At 51.6% G+C, this 9,530-nt stretch overlaps 1 pseudogene; it reads left to right on the top strand.

Moving 5' to 3' along the window:
* The first annotated feature begins 886 nt into the window (after positions 1-886).
* LOC142599808 (A-kinase anchor protein 1, mitochondrial-like) lies at positions 887-9,262 on the top strand (annotated as a pseudogene).
* The last annotated feature ends 268 nt before the right edge of the window (positions 9,263-9,530 follow it).

The raw sequence follows: 9,530 nt of genomic DNA, 5'->3' as shown, positions 1-9,530 counted from the left end.
AGAGTTCCTAGCTGCTAATTCTTCTTAGTGACCATATCCTAGGATAGGTGAGTAGCTGAGCCTGAGGCATTGGGCTCAGCCTAGACTGACAGGAAGCTCACCCTTCACTGATGGGGTAGGAAGGGAGACAGAGAAGGAGCAGGGCACAGGCAGCCATTCGAGTAGCGGCCGAAAGCCGATAGATAACTCCTGCATACAAGGTGGGAAAGTGTGGGCTGGAGAGCCAGAGGGCTCTGCTGCTAACGGTAGCCACAGGTCAGCAGCAGGTCCTTGTGTCTCTTCCTGTAGACACTCCAAGCAGCTTGCCCCCAGAACACACCACCTTGAAAGCCCTGAAAATCTGGAGCGAGTGCAAAGCACTTCACCTTCCGTGAGTTCTGTTTTAGAGCTGGAAGCGTGTGTTGTCACGCTGTGAAACTCTCAGGACAGCGATGCTGCCTTTCGAGCAGAGAACTGGGGAGACCTGCAGTGTCTCAAGTCTGTGTCTTGGAAGGCTTGTGGTCCAGCTGTGTTGTGAACCCAGGCTGGCGCTGGGGAAACTCGCAGTGCTGGATGCTGTCCTGTGCGTAGTCCTGACCTGCAAGGGTGAGGCAGGAGAGAGGTGGTGAAATGGCTGGAAGTGTAAAGGTGAGGTCATGTGAAATCCAGGAGTCTAATGGTGAGAAATGTCCAGCTCTCCCTAGTCTTAAGGCAAGGATCTTGGCCTGTGGTCTGCTGGTAGAGCAGAGATGTGAATGTAAAGAGCGGCTGGAAAAGCAGCCTGTTCATGCTAAGGGAAATAGCTCAAGACCTGGATGAAACTTCAGCCTTCCTCTTCCCTTGCCTGTGACTCTTTTCACATGCTTTCTGTTGCTCCTTCTAGAGAGAATTGCTGAGGCTCTGGAAAATGCCTTCATACTTCCGCAAAGTCATCCCATATGCCATCCCCGGGGCGCTGGCACTTCTTGGCTGCTGGTGGATCTATTGCCACAGAAAAAAGCAGGCAAGCTCTTCTGACAACCAAGAAAGAGCAGCTGCTGAAGAAGAGCAGAAGGAAGAAGTGCCAGAGGAGGATTCACCACCAATGGAAGAAGCAGGCGTTCCGACGAGAGAGGCAGCCTTCGAGGAAGAGGAACGCCCAGAGAATGAAACCTCGACCTCCCTGCCGTCAGCAGGGTCAACGACGCCCTCTCTTCCCTGTCAAACTCAGGAGAGGCCAGATCTCTCAGAGCACCATCCAGACCTGTCCGTAACAACACTTCAGCCCAGCACCTGTTGCAGACGACAGTGCAAAGCCAGAACCAAGAGGACCTCGGGATGAAAGCAGTGGCCCTGCTTGTGTTTCTCTCCCCCTGACCTCGGAGTGTCACGGCAGTGCGGCGGTGAGCCTGGTAGAGGATTCAAGCTCTACTGCCAACCCAGATGAGTGTGCAGCAGGTGGGTATGCATTTGCTCTCAGAATTCCCATCTCCGTAGGACCCCGTGTTAGCTGGGCGATCTTCAGGGTCTGTTGCCAAGGGGCGAACAGGCTGGTCCCCTTTCGGCACAAAGTTAATTCTTGTCTAAAGCTGAGCGTGTGCTTGAGTAGCCCAGTGAAGTGGGCCGTGTCTGGATGGAGGCCAGGCTGTTGAACACCTTGCTGTTTTGAGACCTGCTCATCCAAGTGGTTTCTGCTTCAGTTCAGGCAGCCTCTAGGAAGCACTGGGTTCCTCTCTGTGCTGACGGGCTGCTGCTGAATGGAAGCTGGAAGGCAGCAGGTTTCTGAGGTGCTGCTGGATGAAGCAGGGAAGTGCTCTGAGGAACTGTGATCAAATGAGTTGGTTGCAGACCACTTCCCCGGAAGCCTTGTGGTTTGGAAGGGTAGGTGCACGCCAAGAAATGCCTAGAGGGAGCAACGTGCGAGGAGTTCCTCCACCTGTCTCTGTGTTGCTTTTGCCTTCTACATCCTGGATGGTGTGCGCCTGGCAGAATACAGCGCTGCCTGAGCAACTGTTAGGTAACCCGTCTGACCTTGGCGATGGATGTTAAAAGCCTTTAGAAGAGGCTGTGGTGCCAACAGCCCCTAATGAGGGGATGTCTTTGGTAATTGCTACAAGCAGTTGGAACCAAGCTGCTTGCTGCAAGACATGGGGATTGAGTTTGCCAACAATGAAGGATGAAACGCAGGGAGCATTTTGACTGGTGAGCGCAACCCTAGGAAGAACACGGTTTTGCCTTGTTGTGAATGCTGGTGTGCCAGGAAGGTACAAGAGTGTGTTGTGGAGCCTAGGGATGGGAAGGGCTGAGAGCTCTGCACTCAGCTGAAGGGTAGGGAGAGGGGCTACAGCGGGTCAAGCTGATGATGGGGCCATGTTGGATAAGAGGTCCTAGAGCTGACCTTCGGCCCCCAGGCTGTGAGACTTCAATCCTCATCCTTGTCCAGGAAGTCCATGGCAAACAGCTGCCCTCTTTGCCTTTGCCTTTCTAGGCATCTGTGCTGTGCACCTAGTGAAGATGTGGCAAATGGGAAGCAGCTGTTGGGTTTCTTTTTCTCTTTGGTCTTGCGCTGGATGGTCTGACTACTTGGAAGCGAGTGAGGCTCTTCCTGCTTCTGCTGGTTCATCTGGAGGGAGGAAGGATCAGCCTTGTGTTACACTGACTGCACTGTGTCTGGGCTCTGACCAGGAGGAAGGTGTTTGAGTTTGCTCCCTTGCCAAGTGGGAGGATTCCTGGTATCAGCTGATGGTTTGGAAACAAAACATGGCTCAGCTCTGGCACCTTCTTTCTTCAAGCATAGGAGGAATGTCAATGCATAGGAAGAGCTCAAAGTAAGCTCTCTAGGAAATGCTGCATTTTCCTGGCCTTGTGTCTGGTAGCTGGACTGTGTGGGTTGTCTGAATGCTAACACGTGTGCATGTCTTGTAGGTTTGGCTGTCAAAGGCATGTTTTTTATGGACAATGACTGTGCCATGAGGGAGGCAGTGACGCACCAGCACGCTCATCCAGAAGGAGGCTCCTGCAAGTCCGACTTCACTATCTGGGAAATAGAGGTCCCCAAGGTAACCACCGCCGGGCTGCTCACACCTCCTGCCTTGCCCTGCATAGCCGTCTTCTGGTTCTTCCAGTCTGGTACCGGCTCCGTGCCATCCCAGGGAGATCCACAACCACTAAACGGAGAGGATTGAAGCATTTAGCTCCCAAGATGTGAAGATGAATCTATGAAAATGAGCTCTGCTTACGGATCTCTATCTACCTGACCTTTTCCCAGACCCGCTGAAGTCTGCCCTGGTCCAGCATTGCCTTTCTTATCCCGTCTGGTCGACACTACAGGAACTGGGAAAGTGGCTGAAATAAGCCACAGAGAAGAGTGTTGTGTGATCTCCGTTCCTCTTCCTAACTGTTGGTTTCTCGACTCTTTCACCAAGGCTTTAGTTGGCCGCTTGATCGGCAAAAAGGAAGATTTCTGAACCTACCTGAAGGAAGCGTCTGGTGCCAAAGTTTATGTCACAAGACTGCCTTATCTCCATGACTCCCGAGTCTGTCACATCGAAGGTAAGTGGAGTGCCTCTCGATTTGTGCTCTACTGTGTAGCTTGGGGGCATCGATGGGCAAGGAATTGAAAGAGATTTTGTGGCTTTGTGAGTCTAGTGCTTTAGAAAACTTTTCTGCTCAGCTGCTGTTACAGCAGAGGTATCTGCCAAGTCGCCTGTGCCTTGGCACGTGAACCCTCTATTCTCGAGTTGAGACTGCTTTTTAACATCTTCAGCTGCTGTAGTTTAAGCAATGCCTTTTGCAGGATCTCTTCAGGCTTGAAGAAGGAGCTAGGGCAGGCATCAGCAAATACAGCAGTCTTGCCTGTGAAGGATGTTAGATTAGTGGTGGGGCTGTCCTCAGCATATCTGTGCTAGAGACTTCCTTTGGGATTTTTGTCTTCCAGGCTCCGCACAACAAGTAGAAAAAGTCCTGAGCCTGATTGGCCAGAATTTCACAAAGCTGTGTCTCACCGACATCCACGCTCTACCTCCACCAACACCGCTGGCACCTCATTCACTCCTTATGACTGCCTGGGTAAGTCCCAGCTTGCTGGCTATGCTGATGTCCGGGTGGAAGGCTGTTGTTGTTGGTCACTGCTCGCTGGAGCGTGCTAGATCCACGTGGCTGGTTCCGAGCTGCCCTGAAAACCAGTTTGGTTTTGTGCGGCTCTCCGTTCTCCAGCTTGCGTAACTGTTACAGATCAGATTGATCTCGCTGGTCTTCCACTACTGCTTCCATTCTGCCTGAGCTGAGAAGTGTAGACTCATAGAATCATGTAGGTTGGAAAAGACCTTTCCGATCATTGAATCCAACTGTCAACCTAAGACTGCCAAGTCCACAACTAAACCATGGCCCCGTGTGCCACATTTACACGCAGGCTTTAAAATACCTGCAGGGATGGTGACTCAATCACTTCCCTTGGCAGCCTGTTCCAGGACTTGACAGCCCTTTTGGGGAAGACATTTTTCCTACTAGTCAATTTAAACTGGTTGCACTCCCCTGGTGCAACTGGAGGCCGTTTGCTCTTGTCCTATCCCTTGTTGTTTGGCAGAAGAGAAAAACCCCCACCTCACTACAACCTTCTTTCAGGTCCTGGGAGAGAGTGGTAAGGTTTCCCTTTCTCAGCCTCCTTTTCTCCAGGCTAAACAGCCCCAGTTCCCTCAGCCGCAAGTGAAATACCAGAGTGCAAGGGCTTTTCCACCCGTGGCTGTAAGCCTCAGGAGTTGCTGGCGGAGCATGGAGTTGCTGTGAAGGAAGCTTGTGTTGCAATGAACACTAATGAGACTTTCTTTCCTCCGATGACAGCTCTTCCTCCCAGATGGAGTTCCTGTAGAAGTGCTTGTGGCCAACCAAGTCGATGCTGGACACATGTTCCTACAGCAGCATACACACCCCACTTTCCACGCCCTGCGTAGCCTTGACCAGCAGATGTACGCCTGCTACGCTCAAGCTGCAATGCCAACCCTGCCAACTCCAGTAGAAGGCAAGTAACGTGGTTGCTCACAAATGGTTCAGCTGAGAAACTTCTAGTGTCATGCGAAAGCCTGATGCCCCCGAGTTCGGCTTGGGAAGTTTCCCAGTGGATGAGAATGTGACAGTTCAGAGAGTTGCTTGCCTAGCTGCTGCCAGAGCTAGAGATGTTGCTCTACTCTTCCTATCCCCGTCATGCCTGGAGTACCCCCCTCCTCAGCCACTTAGCTGCATGTTGAACTGCAGAGTGAGATCAAGTCCGCCTCGGGGGATTTCTAACCAACCTGGCCCCTGGAGGATTTTTGCTGACAAAGCGTGGGACTCCTCCCAAGTCTCCATCGGGTCACTGTCTGCACATGGTGTAAAGTGGAGGGTGCATCACAAGGAAGGAAGGGGAGGGGTTCCTTAGTGCTTCCTTTCCCTTTTGGAGACAGAGCTCACTGTTAGTGACCAAAGGCTGGAAGGGAACTGGACTACCTGGCTAGAAGAGCATGGTAGTGGCAGGCAGAGACTTGAGAGTACAAGCCAGCTCTGCCGGTGTCCCAGGCGGCAGGCTTGTCTGATGGAGGGCTGGGGAGCGTGGAAGGAAGATGGCAGCAGCATGAGAAGAAATGCTGTTGATTCTCAGTAGAGAACTGTGCAGCACTAGGAATCAGCCTGAAGTGCTGACTTCTGGGAAGCCACTTCAACGGAGCTCTTCTGTTTTGCAGTTGGTATTATCTGCGCGGCTCCAGGCCTGGGTGGCGCATGGTTACGGGCTCAAGTCATCAGCTACTTCGAAGAGACCGGTGAAGTGGAGCTCAGATACGTGGACTACGGAGGATACGACAAAGTGAAGATCGACACGCTCAGACAAATCAGGTCTCTAACTGCTCTTCTCTGGCTTGAATCTTCATCAGAGGCATCCGTATCGTTTGAATTGCTTATAGGATTTTCCAGAGCTGAAGTGGGAAAAGGTAGAAAGGTTTGTCTCAGCAGCGGGTGTGGAGCCCTTGGGAGCACAGCAAGCTCCTGCAAGGCTTTTGTGAAGGGGAGGGGAGAGGCAATTGCAAATTCTCCCACCTCAGCGTGGAAGCTGAGCAAAAGGAGGCCTTCAGGAGGGCCCCAAAGTGTAGTGAATTGATGAGGTAGGAATAAGACTCAGATTCTCCTATGCCCCAGCCCCATGGGCTGGGAGAGCCATACTGGATGAGGGTTTTCTTACACAAGCCCAGGAAAGACTTGATGGTGCCCCAGAGGTGCGAGAGAAAGCAGTACAGCCTCCATTAGGGAGGCTGGCTTTTGCTTGGGGCCCAGTCCAACTTGGCATGCTAATCAGACAATTGATTGCTGCTGCTGTTGCTGCTGCTGCTTAGATTGCTGGGGAGAATAGTCTGGGTTTTTGGGGGTTTTTTTTATTGACTGTCATTAATTTTCAACATGAATATCTGTTAGAGCAATTGAATTAATCAATGTCACCTTCAAGAATACAGGAGTAACTTAAAGGCATGTTCTTACGCCGTGATCGATTCTCTTTTCTTTAAGGTCCTGATTTCTTATCACTGCCTTTCCAAGGAGCGGAAGTTTTACTGGACAACATGGTACCACTTCCAGGTAGTGGGACTCTCGAGCCATACCGTCGGTGGTGCTCCTGCAGGTTTCCATGGATGCCAACTGTGTACAAGCAAGGACTCTGTCTCAACCTTCTCCCCCCTCTTGCAAGCTCAGCCTCTGATGGGACTAGAGCGAGAAATTGTATTTTCTTCTTGTAAATGTGCTAGCATGGCATAAGCTGTTCGACTCCAGGGGAAAGAGGATAAATGGCCAGGCTTTTTTGTGCGTGGAGGAGAGAAGGAATGACTCTCCTAAGCAGCAAGTTGGCAGGACTGGCAGGGTAGAGGTGAAGTAGCTGTACCTACGCTGCCGCCTTCTGTCACAGAGTAGCTGTACATGCCAACTTCATTTTTAATCTGCTGGACAAATATCTGGCATTTCCCTACGAAAATGACGGAGGTGCCTGGTTCTGTGTTCAAAAGACTAGCCTCCAAGCCCTGGCAGAATGTCAGTCAGTCACTGCCTAGAGATGCTTTCTGGTTTGCTTTTTTTATTTCCCCTGCCCTCACTGCCCCCCATTCTTTCTGGTGATGTTAGAGATGCAGGCTGTGCTGGTGTCTCAAAAGCTGCCCTTCTGGGTGTGGGAGGGGTGGCTGTAGGAGCTCAGGGTCAGGCCAGGTTTCAGCCCTGGGTTTGTGGCTGGCAGCACTGCAGGAGGTACAGGCCCTGCCAAGACTAGAGGGATGGCAGGGTTTAAGCTGCTTCTAGCAGAAGTCAGTGTTTTGCATGTTCCCTGAGGAGATCAACCTCGTTCAGGATTTGTGGGCTTGTCAGGAGTTGTTCACTTGCTGCTGGAGATGGTCTCGGGGTGGGGAGCACGAAGGAGAAGCTGTATTTTGCAGCAATGTGGTAGGAAATAAGCAACTGTCCTCCAAAATGACAACCCTTCTGCCCAGTCACTTGTAACTGTATTGCCTGGGAGACAAGGGTTTCCTGCTGCATTTACAGGTGTGGAGTTAGCAACGGTACCCACGTCAGCTGTGCAGGCTGAGAGACTGGAGCTGCCGGTGCTTGCATAAGAGGGCATTTGGCACTGCTCAGGTGCCAGCCAGCCTGCGGTAGAAATGCTTTTGAGCTCCCTGTGAGAGTCCTGCGCTCTGTGCAGGGTCCGTAAACTCCTGAAGCCCCTGAGCTTAGTTTATTCAGGATCAAAGTACTCATGGCAGCTCAAAGGTACCGCAGAAGTCTACTTTTCTGTCTTGCAAGCCTGCTAATTCATCAGCCACCGATGTTCACGTTCACTTAGCTGGTGGCTTTCGAAAGCACTTTGCCCTTTCCCTTTGGCAACACAGCAGGCATACTCCTTGTGTGACCTCCAGCTTAATAGACTGGGTTCAGCAAGTGCCCACAGCAAGGGGAGGTGAGGATTATTCTCTGGCCTAACTGATGTAGGAGGTGCAACAAGATGAGCTGAATAGTCCCTTCTGGCCTTTAAAGCCTGTGACTCTCTCCTCATTTGTTTTCTCCTGCTCTCTTCTTTCCACAGGCGAGGATCACTTTTCCGCCAAAGCTGACGCCGCTGTTGTTGAGATGACCCAAGGCGCAGTCCTAGTGGCGCAGGTACCTGAGAGCTGTCTGCAGAAGCCTTGTTGCTGATTTGACTGCTGCTGTTATCCTCTGTGTTATCCCCCTAGCCCACCGTGTGTGTGTTCAAATCCAAAAGAAGGGCCGAGCTTGTCAGGCCGGCTGCTGGGCAGGGTTCTTGTGGAGAAATCTGGGTGCTGAGAACTTCCTTGTGTAGCATTGGCACCGCTCCGGACGCTGTGGCTGGGAAGGGTTGAGTATTCCCTCTTGTTGCTGATGTGGGCCGGGAGGCAGGGCTCCTGAATGGCTTTACAGAGCACAAAGTGGCCTGTTGTCTAGCAGAGAAGTATTTGCCTGGGTCTGCACTGCTTTGCCAGTCTCGGCTGTCTTTGCAACACCGACATCTGGGACCTGGCCTCTGGCTGGCCAGAGGGAGAAGTAAGGCTTCTGGCAGTGTCCCCAAGGCTCCTGCATGTCGTGCCTGATCTCAAGGGAGAGGCGCTTCCCTCTTTTGAAGTGCTTCTACTCGTGGCTGTAGCCATCCCCGTCAGTGGAATTTGGGACGAGTGGGAAGCTGATGGCATTTGTGATGCTCAATCTCAGAGCTTCCTTTGCTTTAAGGCAGTGCTCAGAGGCGTCACGAATTCTAGCAAGGGCATGGATTTGAGTGACTAGAGACAACTTGCCAGCAGGCTGTCCCAGCTGCCTGGTAGCAGTAGCTACCTTTCCTCCAGCCTCCACCTAAGTTGATGTTTTGAGGACCTGAGATGCAGTGACTGGTGCTAGCCTTGCGTCCTCCATGGCTCGGACCAGAGAATTGCTGAGAATTGCTCACACTCATGACCTGAATTAATTGCTGCAGGCTGATGCCTGCAAACTAATGTTTTTCTGTCTTTCCAGGTCACCAATTATGACAACGCAACAGGTCTGCCACTGATCCAGCTGTGGAACTTGATGGGAGACAAGGTGTGTACTGTTGACATACCTATTTTTTTCAACACTGTGAGAGTTTCTGATTATGCAGACTTGTGATTGGTGATTAGGAACTTGCTGATATTTCTTTCTCGTGGCTTGTTCACCTTTCTCCTTTTTTTTTTTCTTTCTTTTTTTCCCCTCCCTTTAGGTGGTGTCAGTGAACAGAACTCTGGTGGAAAGAGGATTGGCTCAGTGGCTTGTCTACTAGCCATGTCCTGGGCACCTTGGGAAGTCTTTCTGCAAATAAATCTTGTTTTGCACTATTACAACCTGGTTTGGCAAGTTCTCATAAGGAAACCTATTGACAGCTGCAGTGCAGAGTTTTGGTGGTCCATTCAAAGGCGTTTTGCTCCACTGTTACCATTTCACCGGAATCACACGGCTCATCTCAGTGAAATGACAACGGGATGTTCTCGGATGATGATAACCGGTTAGAGAGGGATGGGTTACTGGGGAACGCCCACTGGGACGTCGAT

Source organism: Balearica regulorum, unplaced genomic scaffold (assembly GCF_011004875.1).
Source record: "Balearica regulorum gibbericeps isolate bBalReg1 unplaced genomic scaffold, bBalReg1.pri scaffold_57_arrow_ctg1, whole genome shotgun sequence".
Classification (NCBI taxonomy): domain Eukaryota; kingdom Metazoa; phylum Chordata; class Aves; order Gruiformes; family Gruidae; genus Balearica; species Balearica regulorum.
This window is presented reverse-complemented; position numbering and strand designations above follow the sequence as displayed.